The sequence below is a fragment of the Triturus cristatus genome, chromosome 9 (assembly GCF_964204655.1).
Source record: "Triturus cristatus chromosome 9, aTriCri1.1, whole genome shotgun sequence".
NCBI classification, from domain to species: domain Eukaryota; kingdom Metazoa; phylum Chordata; class Amphibia; order Caudata; family Salamandridae; genus Triturus; species Triturus cristatus.
The window spans coordinates 606540352-606548426 of record NC_140592.1 but is presented as its reverse complement, the minus strand read 5'-3'; the positions used below and the strand labels follow the sequence as shown (position 1 = coordinate 606548426).

The 8075-nt window shown below is 43.4% G+C and overlaps 1 long non-coding RNA gene across 1 annotated transcript; it reads right to left on the bottom strand.

Moving 5' to 3' along the window:
- Window positions 1–278: 278 nt before the first annotated feature.
- Window positions 279–7826, bottom strand: LOC146798379 (uncharacterized). The gene is made up of 5 exons (XR_014969153.1): window positions 7764–7826; window positions 3051–4698; window positions 2246–2434; window positions 1006–1787; window positions 279–316 (listed from the first exon to the last, which is right to left on the bottom strand). It is a non-coding gene; the product is annotated as an uncharacterized LOC146798379 (long non-coding RNA).
- Between the last annotated feature and the right edge of the window lie 249 nt (window positions 7827–8075).

Genomic DNA, 8075 nt, shown 5'->3' with positions numbered 1-8075 from the left:
TGGCTCTGCATGGTAGTGCCAGTAGTTCTTGGCGAGAATGCAGACACTCCCTGTATGAGAAAGGAAGTAAACAGGAGGTTATTAGAAGAATAGAGGGTGTAACGGAAAAGAAGCAGAAACAAATTGATGAGAGAAGCAACTGGCATGCAAACAGGGCAACAGAGGGGGCGATAAGCAGGACATCACTCAGACAGGACCAGTCCTACCAGAGGAGTAATAATGATGAAATGTAAAATACTTACCTCACAAACAGGCTGCATGCAAACAGACAGCATCACTGCACAGTCACGAAGTTGTGAATCCGTCAAACATCGTCCTATGCAAAAATAAAGAATGTCTTAATGAAAAAAACCTGATGAACACAAAAACAATCAATTCATTATCATTGTATAGGAAAGTTGACAATAGTGGCCAACTCATAATAGAGAAAGGCAAAAAAAAAAAATATATAGCCTTAGTCCTAATCCTTACTCCTACCAGCACTCTAAACATCACCCAAATTGTAATTGGTTTAAAAACCAAAAGCCGTACCCCTTTCAACTAATATTGCATTGTTAAAATATTTAGAATTTGAAGTTTATTCTACCTATTTATTTTGGAAAATACAAGCTTAGTTTTCTCCCTTTTTTGATTGATCATTTATTTTGGGTTTTTTAAAACAATGCTGGCAATTCTAGGAAAGGGTAGCAATGTAATAGGACAGTAAATTACTAAAAGCAAAAAAAACTCCTCTCCAAATCATGCAAGGGAAATTAAGTGACAATTGCTGTGCGTATCTATCTTTCTCATACACAACTTGCAATTTTCGGGACAGTCGAGTTTATTCCACCGATGTAGCTAAAGCAAGTCAAAATTCATATACAGGTCATGTTTTACAGTTTATTTTGCCAGATTTCAATTTACAATTATCCGTGCATTGCCAGATTTTATTTTACAGGTCTTTTATTTTGGCAGGTGCTCAATAGATGGAAACAGAGTGATAATAAAAAGCACAAGGATAAATACCTCTTCATACACAAATTTCTTTGGACCCCTCTGAAATTCACTTTCAGGTACTTTTCTGGGTTTGGCAAGGATCACCCATCACGGTCACCCTATATTGGAATAAGTGGGAGAAAGACATACAAGCATCCTATCTAAACTAACAGGGCCACTGCTGCACCATACAAAATCATTACACAAAAGCCTTTAAGCAAAGCAAACACATCAAACCCCAACAAAACCCAGGGCTAACCGGATTCCATATGAACATGGAAAACGAAAAAGCCCTACAACCCATTCACAATGCACGGCGAGTAATATAACAGTGAAAGGAAACATAAAAGCATTGTACAAGCATAGATTCCCACTCTACCAACAGTGGCCCAGCTCGTGTGTGTGGTATGTATTGTGTACTAGTGACACCTGTAAAACAAAGATTACAATTATAAACACTGCTAGGAAAACAAGTAAAAAAATATCACAGGGCTAAACGAATTCCACGTAATCATGGAAAACTTAAAAGCCCCACATTACAACGAGCACAAACAGTAAATATAATGCATTAATATACACAAGCCTTGACATCTACTCACAGGTAATCAACATTGGTGACTTGGATTATGTGGTATGTGTTGTACCTACTCTAAACAATCCTCAGGAATAATTAAACATTCTCTTACATTTCGAAGTTGAAAAAAAATGGCATCCACGCATTAGCGCAGAGAGGCCCAGGCCCTACCTAGGAAGTCTTCACACAAGCTGCCTCTCTTCGAGGAGGCCCTGTGCGGCTCTTCAAATAAAATGCCCTGCATGGAGAATGAAACACCTGTGAACCATCCATGGGTACCCATGCAGATGCCATACATACAAAACAAAAGTGGGCATTAATGGGACACAATATACTATAGGATAACTTCAAGGCATCGCTATAGGCATCATTTAGAATTCGGTTAATGACTCAACCAAGCCCACTGGATGGGGGTCCCAAGTGAGAAGTGTGAAGCTTTTTCCTCTTTGCCAGATAACAGCTATTCCATAGGTAGCACAGTAGTAGGAGTCTGCATAAGAAGGGTAGCCCCATTGCCTTTCCGTAGCAGCTGTAATTACTCATCCAGTCAGTCATCCTTCCACCGACTCTCAAATACCAACTCAAAGCACTCCGTTACAAAAACTAGTGGGGCACTTTGGCTCCGTCACTGCGAGTCCAACCTTGTTTTCCATCAAAACACCGGAGGATATTTTTGCGGAAATACAGTCTACTCACCTGCACCATTAGCGCAGCTTTTATGCTGGAGTCCTCGAAGCAGTCAGACAGAGGAGGGGTCTCGATTTAGCAAGTGATTGAGAAAGGCACCACACGGTCCTGTCCTTCAACTGGAAGAGTGACCAGGATAACGCAACATGGCTTTACGAGATTGTGAGCAAGATTCAAATGCCATTGAAAGAGTACCATCTATGGAAGAAAAAGAGGTACAAAACCATCAAAAACATATTGCAGAGTTGCGCAACCAAAGCGAATGAAAAAAACAACCAATACTCAGCCCTCCACACCCAGCCGGCGTCATTGGCACAGATGTGTTTGTGTTCTAATTACATGTCAAGGTTTCAGCACGTTTTTTGCTACTACAGAGGCGTGGGGCCTGATTTGGCATATTGGAGTTTGAGTCAACCAAGAAAATCTTTTTTGTGCCTTTTGTTTCGCTGTGGTGGGAGAAGTTTTCCTCAAGAGGAGGCTGGGCTACTAATTGCAAGTCAACAGGCCTGCAAATTTTTCCTCTCAAATCTAGACTGGTGGCAGCCTAAGATCAAAAGCTTTAGGGAGTTACAAAGTTGCCCATACGGATGTGGTCTACAGGATAACCCCCCCCCCCCCCCACCAGCCCATATCCCCCCCCCTCCCCACCAGCAACGCATTTTGCACAATGGACTGAACTGTGTATATTATACTCTCGTTTTTGAAAGGAGTACCTATGAGAAACTTGAGTCTCAACCCATGCCGAGGTCACCCTGTCCACCCTCCTGGTACACGTAATGTCTGACACCTACCGTTCGCCTGGAGCAGAACCTACCCTGGGTCTCTTGAGACGGCTCTGCCTTCCAGCCCCTCCAGCTGTCTGCGGGTGGTTTACAGCAGCAGCCTCCATCCTGCTGGAGATGCGGGTGACTGATTCAGTACGTGTGGCAGTCTGTGCCATCAGTGGTGGACTCATGCAGCTGCCGCAGAGTTGTCTCCTTTGCCAGTGGGTGATGAGACGTCCACCTAAGCATCCGCGCCATGCTAATGTGTTGCATTGGATGGTAGACACTGGCAAGTTGTGGTAGTCTTAGAAAGAAGTGCTTAAGGAGGCACTGAGCACTGGACACAAGAGGTTCAGTCTGGAGTTCCAAGCAATATCCCTGGGGGACGGGGATGTCACCACTTAATATATTTCCCACCTAATAATTACAACATTGTTGAAGATAAACTAAATCTTTTCATCTTCTCTAAGCTTATCCCCTCCATTTCCTTGCCATGATGAAATCACCAATCGAAGAATTGGCCAATGTGATATTTTCCAGGTCACCAGGATTCATAAAACAATTTCCATTCATCTTCACTTATTACTGCTATTCACTCAGTGTCTGTCTTGGTTTGTTCTTTTGATCCTCGATTTTTGATGTTTTTACCACTGTCTTCTCTGGTTTCCGTGTCAGCTTTCAATTTAAAATTAATTTAATGGTCTAGTTCCACTCAGTTTCTGGTCTCCTAATGTCTATATTGCAACAATAAATTCTGCATTCAACTTCTTGCAGCTTCTCATCGCCTCTCCCCAATGTCCAGTCCCACCTCCATGCCTTCCCATTACTTGCACCTAAATATTGGCATTAATCTGTGCTTTCTACTTTCAGACCAATTCTAAAGAAGCCTCTGTTTTAGTTTCTTTGTGTCTTATCATTTGGTTTTAGGAGCAGTGCTTGCCATTGTCTGATGAAAAAGAAGAATTCATACTCAACTTGTCTGTGGCAGGATGGCGTCTATTAAAATTTGTGCCAGGCTCGTCATGAGCAGCACGATGAGGACAGGCTGCTGTCGCTATGGTCAACGTTGCTTGGGCTGGAATGCGCCCTTGACCAAGATGAAGCAACCGAACCTTGTTCACCAGGCTCAAAGCGAGTAAGGCGTGAAGCTGCTGCCGTGCTGATCATCAACCAAGGCGATGAGAAGTGAGCGCTCTGGACTCCGCATCTACTGAGTTGGTAAAGGTTAGGGGCAGGGGACCGAGGAGCAGTCACTGCCAGGTTTGCCACTGGGTGAGCAGATGCACTGATTGGGTGTTGCTGGGCTCACTGACCAGGGAAAGGGATGAGGGGGTGGCTGGTGCTGCGTTCTCTATTAGCTCAAATGACAAATGTTTTGTTGGCTTAATTTCGGTATTAAAAAGGTGGTGCTGGGCTTGCCATCGTTTGTAGCAATGAAGACGAGGATTCAGCAATGTCTTAAACAGCCAAGTTGAAGATAAGGAGCCCGTCTATTGCCGGACATGATTAAAACAACATAGAGGTTAGTCTTTGTTTGCTCATATGATTAGGAAGGGTCTTTCCAGTGCCCACTATTGTCTCAGGTCATGAAGGTGAGAGGGCAGTGCCTGGCTGACCAGTGGCAGGATTGGAAGCAACAAGGAGGGAGAGGAGACTTACAGGTGCTCTCTTCATCTTTAAGAACATTATTCTCGATCTCTGTAAAAAGACAGAAACACAGGAAGTTTTAAGGGAGATGGGAGTGTACTTTAGGACCAAACACGAGCAACAAAACTGCAAAGGCAGTGCTAAAAAACACACTGACTCGCCAAACATCGTACATATGCACTGAATTTTGCTAAAAAAAGCTTTACCATGGGAATTATGCATTATTCTGTGGCACCCCACAAAGCATCACCATAGAAATGCACTGCAGTAAAGCATCTTAGTGCTCTAAACACACAACATTAACAATGGAATTTAATAATCCCAGAGCATGACGGCAAAAATACTTCCTCGTCCTATGGTGCTCATCATGGAGTGCACAAGGTAAGACACTTTCTTGCAGCATTTGTCAGAGAGTTCACAAGAACAGCATTTTTCAACCTTCTTTCCACAGGACTGCACCACACAAAGTTCCGCCTTATTGTATCTAAAAATGGTCTGGTCTGTGTTCACAGTCTATAATGGGTCTTAAGATTGGAACTACTTCGTAGGTGGTGTGGGAAATTTGCCCTTTCTGCAAGGTCACACTGATTTCCCCCCCCCCCCCCCCCTTTTGCTGAACCGTATTTTTGATAGCTATAAAACTGAGAACTTTACTCATACTAATTAAACTGAAAACTTTACTCATACTAATTAGTGGTAAACCACATAAGCTCCTCCTTTCAACATTGTAAAATATATACTCCTGATTGGACCATTTACCTTAAATAGAAGCCCCTAATATATGGTAATAAAGTGTACCCCGGGCCACTAAGATAAATGTCACATCATCCCTTGAGGCAACCACTACAGGGACAAATTAAAGCAAGTATCCAGGCCTACCATAGTCACCCAACTGTGTAGTGTTAAAGGGACAATAGAATCTGTCAACATAAACCCATCCTTTTGACAGGCCTAAACCTTCCTTTTAAGTAAGTCATCCCCAAGGTAGACCTTCGGGCAAAGATGCAATCCATAAAAAAAAAAAAAAGTTAGGGCATGTAAAGGTTAATGTTAAACATGTTCTTACAACGACTAGACCCTCAAAGCCATTTTAACTGCATTATGGTTGAATGTTCCATAAGAAAAAACTGGGATACAATACTACATTTAATAAATACTAGATTAGAAACCCCAAAAAAAGTGGTGGGCGTAGGGACAAAATTAAACTACTAAGGAATCAGTGAAACCATGAATTATTATTTGTCCATGAATTTAATTCAAACAGAATCAATCTATAAATTTCCACCACCAGAATATCTAAACATTTACACTCTTAATTGTGAACTTTAAAGACCTCGGAATCTGATGCAACCATATAACAATACAAAAGAGTACATTTAGATCCATAGCATTACGTACAACCACATTGTACAGTTTTCACACACAGGTATATCTGTGATAAGATCTATGCTCCCATTATTCCTCGATGGTTTAGTTCCTCCTAAATTCCCAATTGGCAAAGTGATGGTCACATTAAACCAGATGTTTCACCGAGAGGCAGCCACTGAGTCAGGCTGGGTATTACTAAAATCTATGGGGCAGATTTACAAGCCATTTGCGCCGCCATTGCATCACTTTTTTTAACCCCTTCAGTGCCCGCCCCTTTCCCCGCCCAGTGCCGGCCGTTGCATTAGCGGGCGGGGTCTATGACGAGCTGGACTCGTCATGGGCACAGCGCCACCGCGGCCCATGACGAGTCCAGCTCGTCATGGGCACTGAAGGGGTTAATGCAACTGCGGCGCAAACTATTCGGACAATATACAACGTTGCACATGTAGAAACGGGTCACCTTCTAAAGCCCTGTGTCACATTATACCTGCGCCAAGTATAATTTATGCAGGCTAAGTGTTCCCACGAAAAAAAGCCATGTAGAACTAATGCAGTGAAATTTACAACGTTTCACTGCTTTACTCTATACCTTCACTGCGTCAAAATCCCTACACCTGCCAAGAACAGGTGTAAGGAATGAGAGCTTTTTGTATGGGACTCACCTATCAGTTGTGGCGCAGTGCTGGAGTTGCATCACTTTCATGAGCAACTTCAGTAATCATTCACTTTTGGGCCAGCAGATGCATCAGAACTTCTAACGCTTCTGTTTATCCTTGCGCCAGGGAGCACTGTATTGTGAATACAACACATCCATGGTGGCACAAGGACATTTGGCGCTGGTGCAATGAAACGGACGCATCTATGCAGATGCGCGAGTTCCTTGTAAGTCGGCCCCTTTATTTAGAAGCATCATTTTATCTTAAACTTTTTTTAGCGCATTTTGTAGCGGTCTATCTTGTACTATGTGTAATGCACGTTTGACGTCTATATGCAGAGTGCTTTCTGTCACAGGATAGGACCTCGTAGAGCTAAACATACATGAGCAACTATTATCCTTTGCACCAACCAAGAATTTAATTCTGTTGCTTTCTGGTTACACACAGACCTCTGCAGTGCACTAACTAATAGAGGTTTCTTGATGTACTAGTGTGCATTTCCCACTGAGAAACATAATTGAGTTTATTTTGTTTTATTTAAGCTGCGCCATATTTCATATGTAGCTACCCAACGGTGAAAGACCAAAAACATTTATAGAATATTTTGGTTGTTTTAGCCAAACCTGTGACTTTCCCCAAACACACTGACCCCGTCCCCTTGCATGCAGCATCACGGTTCTCATACTTTTTAATGCGCTTCGACCGCTGCTTTAACTAATAAAAATATACCGCGCATACACAAAGCAGTGATTTTTTTTGCCATTTAACACCACAATTAAACAAACCAAAGATCAAAAACAAACGGCGCACGGACTGGGCGAGCTCTTCAAATATGGAACGGGTGAACTCGATAGATTTGGAGACGCTGTGAATACCTTAGGGGGCCTGATAATTTCACGCGAGGGCCCGAAGGAACCGAGGTGCATGAAGCTCACAGCGCGTGAACGGGGAGCAGCACTTTGGGGTACACGATGCGAGCAAAGTGCGTCACTGGCTGTGTGTCTGCTCGGCATACAGACAGACAGCCCCCGCAATCCTTATGGCTAATGAGAGTCCGGACAAGCGCTTGTAACGGAAATCTTGACACGGTACCTTTCTCTGCGGAGCTCCGTGGGGCGACCGAGATCTGGAAAGACAGAATTGAGCAAACCCGGTGTTTATAACACATCGTCCGTTGCGGCCCCAGCCCCCACAGCACTTAAGGCTTTCAATTACCTACACCTGAGACCAAACCGCGCCCACCCACACGCGCAGTCTAAATTCTCTGCAACACCAGCCCCTGCTCAGCTTGGGGGGAGCGGGAGCCGTGTTTAGAACAAAAACACCTGTTCCTTATCAGTCCTGAAGTTTTCGAGGCAACAATAAAAATGGCAAGATAACTTGTGATTAATGTTCCTGCTATTA